Here is a 13,517-nt window from a genome sequence, read left to right on the forward strand (position 1 = left end):
TCCATCCATCCATCATCCATCCATCATCCATCCATCATCCATCCATCATCCATCCATCATCCATCCATCCATCCATCATCCATCATCCATCCACATCAAAGCCGTAAAACCCAATCCAAGGATTACATATTAAGGACCACGGAGATTGGTTTTTCCAAAAAATTTTCCAAATTTTCCAAATTTGTTTTCCATTTTGTTTTTTTTCTTTCCGGGTCTGAGCTGGCTGGGATGAATCCCAGTGTATCCCAGGCCCTTCCCCAAATCCTGCTTCCAAGGGTGCATTCCCAACCTCATCCCTACCCTGGCAAAACCAGGTCACCATCTGCTCTGGCTTGGCGACAGCTCCTGCCTCTGCAGGAGATCCAAGAGCTTTTCCCAGATTCCCACTCCAACCCTGATAATCAACAAGGGCACAGGAGCAGGGATGCTGGCAGGTTATGGAATAACCAGGAATATCCATCATGTCCCTCAGGAGATTCCCAATTTCCAGCTCCTGCAGGAGTTCTCCTTCTGTTCTGCTTCCCTGATTTATTTTCCATCTTCCAGCCTGCAGCGAAAGGGACACAGAGCAGGCACAGAGGAGACTCCCAGCCTTTTCCAAGCTCTGGAGGAAAATTTCCAGGAATTTTCCCAGCCTTTTAACAGGAGGAAAAAGCTGGAAAAACAAGAGCCAGGGAAAAGCTGCTTCCTCTCTCAGGAAGCCTCCTGGGCCTGCCATTCCCAGAGCAGCTACGGGCTGGCTCCTTTCCATCTCCTGCTGCTTCCTGACAGCCATTCCCAGGAAAAAAGCTTTTCCTGGATGTTTTACCTGCTGTCCAAGGCAGGTCTGGCCCTCCCTGAGCGGCTCCTTCCCTGCCCTGACAGCCGAGAGTGCCACGGTCCTGCTCACAGCAGGGACTTGGATCCACATCCCAGTGGATCCCATCCACATCCTCCCAGTCCCTGCTGGATTCCTGGCTCTGGCTCACAGGACAATGTTTTCAAGCGCTGCGTTTGATCCCAAAGCTCCTCCCAGGAGTGGGAAAAGGTTAACAAACCAAAATCCCAAATATCAGTGAGGCACAGGGAGCCTCTTCCTCCCTGCATGGAGCAGGAACCTGGATTAGGGCTGCTCTCCTCAGCTGGAACCCTTTATTCCAGCTGGAACCCCTCTATTCCAGCTGGAATCCTTTATTCCAGCTGAAATCAGTCCTGGAACATCCTAATCCCAAATGAAATACTTTTATTTCCTGCTGGAACCCCATTATTCCATATGGAACCCCTTTATTCCATATGGAATCCCTTTATTCCATCAGGAACTCCTTTATTCCAGCTGAAATCCTTCCTGGAACACCATAATTCCAGCTGGAATCCTTTTATTCCCTGCTGGAACCCCTTAATTCCACCTGGAACCCCTTAATTCCATCTGGAATCCTTTTATTCCTGCTAGAACCTGTATTCCAGATGGAATCCTTCCTGGATCCACCTCATTTCAAATGGAATCCTTTTCTTCCCTGCTAGAACCCCCATTATTCCATCTGGAACCCTTCCTGGAATGCCCTCATTCCATGTGGAACCCTTTTATTCCCTGCTGGAACCCCATTATTCCAGCTGGAACCTCTCCATTCCAGCTGGAATCTTTTTATTTCCTACTGGAACCCCATTATTTTATCTGAAACCCCACAATTCCACCTGGAACCCCACAATTCCAACTGAAATCCTTCCTGGAACACCCTCATTCCATGTGGAATCCTTTTATTCCCTGCTAGAACCCCCATTATTCCACCTGGAACCCCACAATTCCAGCTGAAATCCTTTATTCCAGCTGAAATCCTTCCTGGAACCCCACAATTCCAGCTGAAATCCTTCCTGGAACCCCTCTCTTCCAGCTGAAATCCTTTATTCCAGCTGAAATCCTTCCTGGAACACCATAATTCCTGCTGGAATTCTTTTATTTCCTGCTAGAACCCCCATTATTCCATCTGGAACCCCACGATTCCAGCTGGAACCCCACGATTCCAGCTGAAATCCTTCCTGGGACACCCTCATTCCATGTGGAATCCTTTTATTCCCTGCTGGAACCCCTTAATTCCATCTGGAACCTCTCTATTCCAGCTGGAACCCCTTTATTCCAGCTGGAACCCATCCTGGAACACCCTCATTCCAGCTGGAATCCTTTTATTCCCTGCTAGAATCCCACAATTCCATCTGGAACCCCTTTATTCCACCTGGAACCCCTTTATTCCAGCTGGAACCTGTCCTGGAACACCCTCATTCCATGTGGAATCCTTTTATTCCCTGCTAGAACCCCCATTATTCCACCTGGAACCCCACAATTCCAGCTGAAATCCTTTATTCCAGCTGAAATCCTTCCTGGAACCCCACAATTCCAGCTGAAATCCTTTATTCCAGAGGAAATCCTTCCTGGAACCCCACAATTCCAGCTGAAATCCTTTATTCCAGATGAAATCCTTCCTGGAACCCCACAATTCCAGGGGAAATCCTTTATTCCAGCTGAAATCCTTCCTGGAACCCCTCTCTTCCAGCTGAAATCCTTTATTCCAGAGGAAATCCTTCCTGGAACCCCACAATTCCAGCTGAAATCCTTTATTCCAGAGGAAATCCTTCCTGGAACCCCTCTCTTCCAGCTGAAATCCTTTATTCCAGAGGAAATCCTTCCTGGATCCCCACAATTCCAGCTGAAATCCTTTATTCCAGAGGAAATCCTTCCTGGAACCCTTCTCTTCCAGCTGAAATCCTTTATTCCAGAGGAAATCCTTCCTGGATCCCCTCTATTCCAGCTGAAATCCTTTATTCCAGATGAAATCCTTCCTGGAACCCCACAATTCCAGCTGAAATCCTTCCTGGAACCCCTCTCTTCCAGCTGAAATCCTTTATTCCAGCTGAAATCCTTCCTGGAACCCCTCTCTTCCAGCTGAAATCCTCTCTTCCAGCTGAAATCCTCTATTCCAGCTGAAATCCTTCATCCCAGGTGCCCCGAAGGCAGCAGCTGTCCCCTCTCTCTTCAAGGGTGACACTTCTCATCCATCCCCGCATCCCGCCGGTTGCCATGGCAACGCTTTGGGAAGAAGGGAGCTTCATTATCAGTTTCTCTACAGAATCAAAAGGAAAATAAAAATAAATCCTTGGATAAAATTTTGTTTTCTCCCCGCTGCCGTGATTTGTTCCTGACCCTCCTGTGTTTGTTGATTATCCAGGGTGACTTCCCAAATTTTCCAGCGGTTTGGAGGGATTATGGGAATCCCCAGGATCAACTTATCCCAGCCTCGGGAATAAGCACAGAGCAGCATCCTGGATAAAAAAAAAACTCCTCTGGGTAATTCCCAAGCCTCAAGGAACGCGTGAATTGTTAATTAAACAGCAATCAGCAGTTTCCAAGGGAAAAACATTGCCCTATGGAGCAGGGATGCCCTGGGATCAATCCCACTGAGCAATTTCAGGGAGGCTGCAGAGCTCCAGGACATCGAGGATGAATCCCAGAAACGCAGAGCAGCAGGTTTATGAGTCAGGCAGAGGAATGTGAGAAAATCGGGAAGGAAATGCCAAACAAATCACGGATTCTTATTTTTTTTTTCCCAGCTTTTTGCAGCGTTGCCAAGGCCCCTTCCCACGCGGGCCAATCCCCCTCTTTCCCCTCGCATCCAGAGCTTTCCAGGATCCCTTCCCACCCCGCTGACGTGTTCCCTGCAGGATGGGACTCCAGGAACACTCCACAGCTTCTTTAGAAGTCACTCAAGAAGCGGGAGCTGGGAAAACGGGAGAGCTGGAGCATCACTGATCCCTCTCTCCCAGGGCAGGAGATTCCTGGAAACACCCATCAGCCTGGAAATCCCATCCCGGACAAAAAGCCCTTCCTGGAAAAGCTGGGATCAAAAAGTCATCAGATCCTCAGCTTTCATCCCGGTGGAGTTCACGTGGAAAAGTGGCCGGGATGGGTTTGGGAAGGGCGGGAGTTCCCAGGTCCCTGCAAGTCCCGGGAGCGCGTGGTGGGCTTGGAGAGGAATCCCAGGAATTCCCGGTGGGACTGGCACTGTGCTGGGAACAAGGGGACGGGGAGCAGAGTTTGGAAGCCGGGAGGGGACTCATCCCTCGCTCCCATCCCTGCTCCAAGCCCTGGCACGTGCAGCTCCCTCCAGCAGGACGGACGGACAGACAGACACACGAGGCAGCCCCGGCTGCTCCCGGCTCCCCTGGGAATTCCACATTCCCTGTCACTCTCGGGAATCCGCTCCCCCTCCTCGGCAGCGAGGCAGGCGCTCCTCCAGCTGGCTCACTGCAGATGGATCCAGCTCCAAATCCAAGGAATCGGAGCCCACGAGCCTCTCTGCCCCGTATCCAGCACTCTGGAGCAGCACCAAGGGATCGATGGATTTATGGATCATTGGCCAGGAAGCCCACGCTGGGCTCTGCCACTTCCCTAAGCAAGGAATCCAGGACAGCACGGAGCTGTCACCCTCAGCCAGGTGACAAACACATCCCAGATCCCCGTGGGATTGCGCCGGGACTGGGCAGGGCAGGCGGCAGATGGGGAATCGGGGCTGGAGCCAGATGGGAACAGCATCTCCAGCACTGGGAATCACAGAATTCCAGAACTGGGAACAGCATCTCCAGCACTGGGAATCACAGAATTCCAGAACTGGGAACAGCATCTCCAGCACTGGGAATCACAGAATTCCAGAGCTGGGAACAGCATCTCCAGCACTGGGAATCACAGAATTCCAGAGCTGGGAACAGCATCTCCAGCACTGGGAATCACAGAATTCCAGAGCTGGGAACAGCATCTCCAGCACTGGGAATCACAGAATTCCAGAACTGGGAACAGCATCTCCAGCACTGGGAATCACAGAATTCCAGAGTTGGGATGGCACTCAAGGCATGGATTCTGTCCCTAATTCCACTCCAAATCCAAGGGCGGCAAAGGTTCAAACACCTTTGGATCCACATCTCCCAAAAAAAGCTCCCGAGGGAGGCTTGCAAGGATGAATTCATGGAGGCAGCAGATGGGGACAGGAGGTGACAGCAGGTGACCTTTGAGAGCTCCAGTGGTGACATTCAGCTGTGAGGCCACCAGAGCCACAATCCCCAGTGCCAGAAACGGCATCACATCACCAGGGAATGTCATAGATCCATGGAATGGTTCCAAAATGGGATCTAAAGGATCATCCCATTCCACCCCTGTCAGGACAGGAACACCTCCCACTATCCCAGGATGCTCCAAACCCTGTCCAACCTGGCCTTGGACATTCCCAGGGATCCAAGGGGCAGCCACAGCTTCTGTGGGAATCAGTGTGGGCATCCCAAATGTTGGGATTAGGAGATGCCCAAATGTTGGGATTAGGAGATGCCCAAATGTTGGGATTAGGAGGTCCAGCCAGAGCCAGAGCTCCTCCCAAGTGCAAATTGTGCAGAGTCCTCTCCAATTTAGAAGGTCCCTGCCCTCAGCATCCCTGTTTGCCCTTGAAATCCTTGTCCAGGGAACAGGGATCATTTCCCTGGATTCCATCTAAAATCCTTCCTTTGCCTCTCACCAAATGAATTAAATCAAACATCCCTGGTGTTTTAGGGTCCTTTTCTGCCTGGATTCCAGGTGAACATTCCCTCAGCCTTTATGGATGGTCATTCCCACCCCTCTGCTGCCTCAGCTCCAGGGCAAATGCCAGGGAGACTTGGCTAATGCAGATTTTATGGATAATGTAATGCAGATTTTATGGCTAATGCAGGTTTTATGGATAATGCAGGTTTTATGGATAATGCAGGTTTTATGGACAGTGGAGCCAAGCTGGGTATACTGGGATGGCACTGAACAGGCAGAGCTCTGTGTCTTGCTGAGCTCCAGCCAGGAAATCACTCCAGGAGGCTCCAAATTCATTTCTCCCCCTTCTCCTGGGAGGTCCTGGAGGAGGCCTGGATTTAATGCTGCTCTCTCCGTGCCCCTGGATCGATCAGCTATTGGATTTTGGGAGCGGCAGAGAGCTCCCATCAATTAGGGAGAGGCTCCTGCTGCATTAAAGCCCCGTGGCCACAGCCAGGAGCCCTCCAAGAGCAGTTCCTGGCTGTGTTATTGCGTTTCCAACAGGAGATTGATCCCTGGGAGGTCAGATTTATTCTCGGAATCAAAGATGGGATGAGCCACAGCGAGGACACTGCAGGGATCTCTGCAATAACCCCAGGAAAAGGGGATGGAGCAGCAGGGAGCCTCTTGGTTTTCCACAGGGACAGGAGGGATGAGGCTCCTCTCCAAGGATAAAGCCACAGATAATTCCTGGAGAGGTGGCAAGAGAGAAAGATGGAGCAGCTCCCATCAAAGCTCCCATTCCCAGTTTTGGGGGAGGTTGGTTCTGGCAGTGCTCAGGCAGTGGAAACTCAAGGGATTCACCATCCAAGGCCTCCACCTGCCTGGAATGGGGATTCCCATCACCTGGGATTTTGCAGGGAGTAAAAAAAAGAAAAAATAAGGAATTCCAGGGAAGGGAAGGATGTGAGGAAGAGCAGGATGGTGCCTTTGCAGAGAAAGGTGCTGAGACAGGCCAGGAACCCCCAGACTTTGGGAAGGGGTAAAGACAATAATTCAGCTCCTCTAAAAAACTCTGTGCCCAGATCCTAATCCAGCTCCAGAGGAAAGATTTCCTGCTTCCACAGGAACACATTCCCAGAGCTCACACAGCAGAAAGAAGCAGGAGGCAGCATCACCGGGTTTTTCCCCAAAAAAAGGAATTTATTTCAACAATTTCAAGGCAAAAACAGCCTCCTGTTATCCCAGAGAGGCCAGGATCCCAGAAATCACCTCTGAGTCTGTCCTGCTTTTTCCATCCCATGTTTCTGGGCCAAGGAGGAGCTGGCAGCAGCAGGAATGTGGCCAGGCTGGGAATGCTGAGGCCAGGCTGGGTGTGAAGTGTCCTGTGGGATGCCTGAGCTGCAGCCCAAATCCATTTGCTCTCCACAGGATCCATTCACAGGGACAACGGGGTCCCCTCGGGGCCAGGGATGGGATGAGGCTCAGCCCCTGCCCGGCTCAGCAGGAATTCCTGCTCTCCTGGAGCTGTGGAGGAGCTTTTCCATAGGGCTGGAACAGAGTCCCACCACCCTCCATGGTGCAGGAGCACCACTCCATGAGGATCCCAAGGATGTGGGCTGGGAATGCCCAGGAGGAGGTGATGAGGCTGTGACAGTGTGGGCAGCTCCTCTCCCCAAAATCCTGACAAAAATGGCTTTTTTAATCCCTCTGTTTCACAGCTGATCCTGTTTTCTTAACTCCCTGCCACCCAGGGCTGGTGATTTCCTCTCCAATTCCTCAGCTCTCCCTGTGGAGCACAGCACAGCACACTTCCCTAATTCCCATTAGCAGCACCGTTTGGCTCAGCAGCAGCAGCAGGAACACCTGAGATCCTGGGAAAGCTGCTGCCCTCGGCTCTCCCCTCTCCCAGGACAAAACCTCTCCTAAAAGAGCAGAAAAATCCATTCCCATCCCAGGCTCCGAGACGCTGGGGATAATTGATACATGGCTCCAGGAGATAAAGAATGGAACCTTTCCTCTTCTTCCTCGAGGATCTTTGTGTCTGCAGTTCCCACAGCTGGGCAGCCTCTGACCTGGAGTTCCTGAATTCATCCTGGAGCAGGGATGGAGCAGGGATGGATGGAGGGAACAGGGATGGAGCAGGGAGGGAGCAGGGAGGGAGTAGGGAAGGAGCAGGGAGGGATGGAGGGAGCAGGGATGGAGCAGGGAGGGAGCAGGGAAGGAGCAGGGAAGGAGCAGGGATGGAGCAGGGATGGAGCAGGGATGGAGCAGGGAAGGAGCAGGGAAGGAGCAGGGAAGGAGCAGGGAAGGAGCAGGGAAGGAGCAGGGAAGGAGCAGGGAAGGAGCAGGGAGGGATCAGGGAGGGAGCAGGGAGGGAGCAGGGAGGGAGCAGGGAGGGAGCAGGGAAGGAGCAGGGAAGGAGCAGGGAAGGAGCAGGGAGGGATCAGGGAGGGAGCAGGGAGGGAGCAGGGAAGGAGCAGGGAAGGAGCAGGGAAGGAGGGATGGATGGAGGGAGCAGGGAGGGAGCAGGGAGGGAGCAGGGAAGGAGCAGGGATGGATGGAGGGAGCAGGGAGGGAGCAGGGAGGGAGCAGGGAAGGAGCAGGGAGGGAGCAGGGAGGGAGCAGGGAAGGAGCAGGGAAGGAGCAGGGAAGGAGCAGGGAAGGAGCAGGGAAGGAGCAGGGATGGATGGAGGGAGCAGGGAAGGAGCAGGGAAGGAGCAGGGAAGGAGCAGGGAAGGAGCAGGGAAGGAGCAGGGAAGGAGCAGGGAAGGAGCAGGGAAGGAGCAGGGATGGAGCAGGGATGGATGGAGGGAGCAGGGATGGAGCAGGGATATCACACACAGCACTCAGCCCATCCCCTGAGCTTTCCCTTTCTCCTGGCCTTGCACAATGCCAGCTTTGTCCTCTGCTCCCGTTTGTGACTTTGTCCTCCCAAGATAAGCCCAGAGAAAAATGCCACCTGCTGCTCTGATCCCAAACACCCACCAGCTCCAAACAGGCGGAATAATCCCAAAAATCGTTTGGAAAAGTTGCAAAGTGCACACAGCATCCCTCCCTGAACAGGAGAGCTGGGAGAGCCTTCCCAGCTCCCAGCCCTGCCTCGGAGCTGATTTTCCCGGGAGGAAGCAGCCCAGGCTCACAGGGACACGGCTCTGTCACCACTGCTGGCACTGCAGATCCAAGGGCAGAATTCCCAGCAGCTGGAACACGATTCCCTGAACGCTCCAGGGCACGCCAGAACCGCCTGGGATTTCACTCCCAGAGGGATTTCCCACACTTCCACGCTGGGAGAAGCCTGTGGCTCAGCTGGCAGCCAGCTGCTGGGCAGGGAAGGGTGACAAGTGACAAAGAGCTGCGCAGAAGAGCCCCCAGCGCTGCTCTCCCCAGCTCTGCCAGCAGCAGGATGAATCCAAAGCCATTTCCCAGCCAAGGCAAAGCAGTTTCATTCCAAAAGGAATGGAAATCCTGGATTCAGCTCTCAGCTGGCAGAGGCAGGTGATAAATCAGCTCTGCAGGCACAGAGGTGACACCTGAGACAGCCACAGCTCACACACCTGACCCCAGGATAACGGCAATGGGTGGAAATCTCAATGCCAAGGAAAACTCAGGATGTCCCAAATCCTGGGAGGAGATTCCCTCTTTCCAAAGGGTGTCCCAAATCCTGGGATCAATTCCCTCCTTCCAGACAATGTTCCACATCCTGGGACCAATTCCGTCTTTCCAAAGGGTGTCCCACATCTTGGGACCAGATTCCCTCTCTTCTCAGATATTTCACTTTCTGGGACCACATTCCCTCCTTCCAGAGAATGTTCCACATCCTGGGATCAATTCCCTCTTTCCAATGTCCCAAATCCTGGGATCAATTCCCTTTCCAATATCCACATCCTGGGATCAATTCCCTTTCCAATATCCACATCCTGGGATCAATTCCCTTTCCAATATCCACATCCTGGGATCAATTCCCTTTCCAATATCCCAAATCCTGGGATCAATTCCCTTTCCAATATCCACATCCTGGGATCAATTCCCTTTCCAATATCCACATCCTGGGATCAATTCCCTTTCCAATATCCACACCCTGGGATCAATTCCCTTTCCAATATCCCAAATCCTGGGATCAATTCCCTTTCCAATATCCCAAATCCTGGGATCAATTCCCTTTCCAATATCCACACCCTGGGATCAATTCCCTTTCCAATATCCACACCCTGGGATCAATTCCCTTTCCAATCTCCCACATCCTGGGATCAATTCCCTTTCCAATATCCACATCCTGGATCAATTCCATCCCTAAAGGAATGACTCCCTGTTTGTTTTCCCTCCTTGCCCAGGGAAATGATTCCCTACCTGCTGATTTCCCCGGCTCCAGCTCTTCTGATCCATCTGCACACTCGGATCAGGGAATTCCCTTGGATCTGGCTCCGGGTTTTCCTTCTCCAGCTCCCGAGTTCGGCCCTGCAGGAGAACAGAGAGGCTCCTCAAATCTCAGTTCCTCTCTCCAGCCCCAGCCAGGAGAAAGAATAAATAAATAAAGGGAAGAGAAGGAAAAAAGAGAAAGGAAAATTAAAGAAAGGAAAGGAAAAAGGAAGAAAAATCAGAGAAAAAAAGAAAGGAAAAGAAAGGGAAATGAAAGAAAAAATAAGGAAAAAAGAGAGGAAAAGAGAAGAATTAAAGAAAATATAAGGAAAACTTAAGGAAAAAAGAAAAATTATAGAAAAATTATGGAAAAATTATAGAAAACTTAAGGAAAAAAGAAAAATTATAGAAAAATTATAGAAAAATTATAGAAAACTTAAGGAAAAAAGAAAAATTATAGAAAAATTATAGAAAAATTATAGAAAACTTAAGGAAAAAAGAAAAATTATAGAAAAATTATAGAAAAATTATAGAAAAATTAAGGAAAAAATAAAGAAAAATAAAGAAAAAATAAAGAAAAAATAAAGAAAAAATAAAGAAAATATAAAGAAAATATAAAGAAAATATAAAGAAAATATAAAGAAAATATAAAGAAAATATAAAGAAAATATAAAGAAAATATAAAGAAAATATAAAGAAAGAAAAATTAAACAAAATATAAAGAAAACTTAAAGAAAAAAATAAAGAAAATAAAGAAAAAAATAAAGAAAATTTAAACAAAATATAAAGAAAAAAGAAAGAAAAATAAAGAAAAAAGGAAAAAGAAAGGAAAAAGAAAGGAAAAAGAAAGGAAAAAGAAAGGAAAAAGAAAGGAAAAAGAAAGGAAAAAGAAAGGAAAAAGAAAGGAAAAAGAAAGGAAAAAGAAAGGAAAAAGAAAGGAAAAAGAAAGGAAAAAGAAAGGAAAAAGAAAGGAAAAAGAAAGGAAAAAGAAAGGAAAAAGAAAGGAAAAAGAAAGGAAAAAGAAAGGAAATTTAAAGAAAAAAATAAAGAAAAAAGAAAAATGAAAGAAAATATAAAGAAAACTTAAAGAAAAAAGAAATAAAGAAAAAAGAAAAATGAAAGAAAATTTAAAGAAGAAATTAAAGAAGAAATTAAAGAAGAAATTAAAGAAGAAATTAAAGAAGAAATTAAAAAAGTAAAGAAAAAGTAAAGAAAAAGTAAAGAAAAAGTAAAGAAAAAGTAAAGAAAAAGTAAAGAAAAAGTAAAGAAAAATGGAAGAAAAATGGAAGAAAAATGGAAGAAAAATGGAAGAAAAAGGAAAGAAAAAGGAAAGAAAAATGAAAGAAAAATGAAAGAAAAATGAAAGAAAAATGAAAGAAAAATGAAAGAAAAAGCAATGAAAAAAGAAAAAAGGAAGCTAAAAGAAAGAAAAATGCAACAAAATATAAAGATAAAAATAAAGAAAAGAAAGAAAAACTAAAGAAAAAAGGAAGAATGTCCCCAGGTGGCCTCCACATTCCCCCAGAGCTGCTCCAAGACACAAAATCCTGGCTGGTCACCCCAAAAGTTACCTGGTCCCAACCACACCCTGGCATGAGGAATCTGCTTCATGCTCCAAAGGGAAGAGCCTGGGACAGGAAACCAAAATCTCCCAAACTTTGTGAAAATCACCTTTTTTTCCTGTTGATGTCTCCCAGGTCAGCAGCAGCAGGATCCAGACTGAATTTGTGGCATGAAAAAGTTAAAATTTCACTTACACTTCATTTTTTTTAGGATTTAAGGTCAGCTAAAACAAGGGAAGGGCCTAAGATTTCAGTCCATCCCCCAAAAAATTGGGTTTTTCAGGAATATTTCAATTAAAATCACCCCTGGAGAGCCTATAGGGGTTGTGGAGACATTATCTGTTCCATCCTTTGGGATTTCAGGAGGGATCCATCCATTTCCAGGCAGGAATTCCACTCTGAGGAGCCCCAGGATCGTTTGTGACCCCCAAATCCACCCAAAACCATGGAAATCATTTAATTTACCCCAGAGCTGAGCTGCAAGAGTTAAAATGAAATGAAATTATTTAATATCTTTTATTTTAAAGCATCCTGGGAAGATGGTGAGGCTGGGCTGGGGAAGTGGCCAGGTTGGAGCCTCTGGAATGAGCTGATCCTGAAATTTCCCCTCCAATTCCAGCCTGGAATTGTCTGAAGTGATTCCTGCAGCTCCACCGTGCTCATCATCTTTAATTGCTGCAAAAACAGCATTTGAAATGATATAAATTCAAGTTTTATCTCCAATTCCAGCACCAGCAGCTGCAGCTGCCTGGATTTAGGTGGGGAAAAAATGATCCAGAAGAAAAAAAGTGACTCCAATTACAAAGGAATATCTCAGCTCCAATTAAGGGCCTGCTAATTTTTCTCCTAAATAACCTTTAATTAGCAGGACATTTAACTTTCAATAAAAAAAAACCCAGACATTTGGAAAAACAAAGAGTTTGGTGTTAAAAAACAGCAAAAAAAAAAAGAATAAAAATTAAAAGAGGAGCTGGAATTTCCAGTCTCACCTCCCAAGGGTTTTTTATTCTCTGGCAGCCAACTGGGATTAAAAACTGTTCTGGGAGTGGGAAAAATCTGATAAATGTTGGAAATACAACACCCAAGTGCAAGGAGGAGATTTCTGTGATGGCAGCAGAGCAAAGCTGATTGTTATCTGTGAAAACCCAGGGAAAAAAAAAAACCACCTGAAATCAATTTAAATAAATTAAACAAATCAAAGTCTGTGAAAAATCCAGGGAAAAAAAAAGCACCTGAAATGATTTAAATGAATTAAAGAGATCAACAGCATTGCAGAGCTAAGGAGAGAGGAAATATTGATATTCAGGAGCCCAAAATTCCTCAATTTTCACCTCAAAACAATCTCCCCCATTCAGGTGCTGCCAGGTCAAGCCTTGTCCAGAAAAGTTTTGACAACAGCTCTTGGGAAAGGTCAGAGCTGTTGTTTGGGGTTGTTTCAAGGTAAGTTTACACCTTTATTTTTAAAGAGATAAAGGGAGAGAATTGTTCCTGTTTTCCTGTTAAAAACAGCTTTACCCAGCAGCAATCCCAAACCACGCAGCACAAACTATTGGAGATAATGAAACTCAATTAAAGGTGATTATTTACAATTAATGAGCTGCAATAAATGCATCAAGAGGCAGAGGAAAAAGAGATTTTTTTTTTTTTTTACTGCAAGAACTTTATTGCACCACATTCAAGTGCTGAGACAGGAGTTGTGCCTGTGGGACACGGGGGGCACAGTGACACCCCCCAGCTGATGGGGACACCGTGAAAATCCACATTTTTCCACTGTTTCCCCCTCATATTAAGGCTGGATACGATAATTAGGACATTATAAATCAAGAGGGGGATTTAGGGGAGCAGGGGGAAGAATGCCAAGTTATACATGGAGCATTTAAAATTTGGTTTATTGTTCTTCAAGGAGGAATTGGGGTTTTCAGCCAGTTTAGCACCTTCCCCTCCAACCTGAATTTGTCAAATTGGTTTAAAATTTGATACCTTTGGCTAAAAAAAATCAGTTTTTCTTTGCAGAAAGATCGGGTTTTATTTGCTCAGCAGGCTCTGAGCGTGGGAGGGGAAGGCAAAGGTGAATTGGGGGATTT

The 13,517-nt window shown here is 47.3% G+C and overlaps 1 long non-coding RNA gene across 1 annotated transcript; it reads right to left on the minus strand.

The window, feature by feature from the left end:
• Positions 1-6,383: 6,383 nt before the first annotated feature.
• On the minus strand, positions 6,384-12,538 carry LOC148182531 (uncharacterized). Its single transcript, XR_015774602.1, has 4 exons — positions 12,423-12,538; positions 11,543-11,590; positions 9,863-9,970; positions 6,384-7,607 (listed from the first exon to the last, which is right to left on the minus strand). It is a non-coding gene; the product is annotated as an uncharacterized LOC148182531 (long non-coding RNA).
• Between the last annotated feature and the right edge of the window lie 979 nt (positions 12,539-13,517).

The sequence above is a fragment of the Pseudopodoces humilis genome, chromosome 27 (genome assembly GCF_049639895.1).
Source record: "Pseudopodoces humilis isolate 2021_Gansu_Grassland_sample_001 chromosome 27, ASM4963989v1, whole genome shotgun sequence".
NCBI classification, from domain to species: domain Eukaryota; kingdom Metazoa; phylum Chordata; class Aves; order Passeriformes; family Paridae; genus Pseudopodoces; species Pseudopodoces humilis.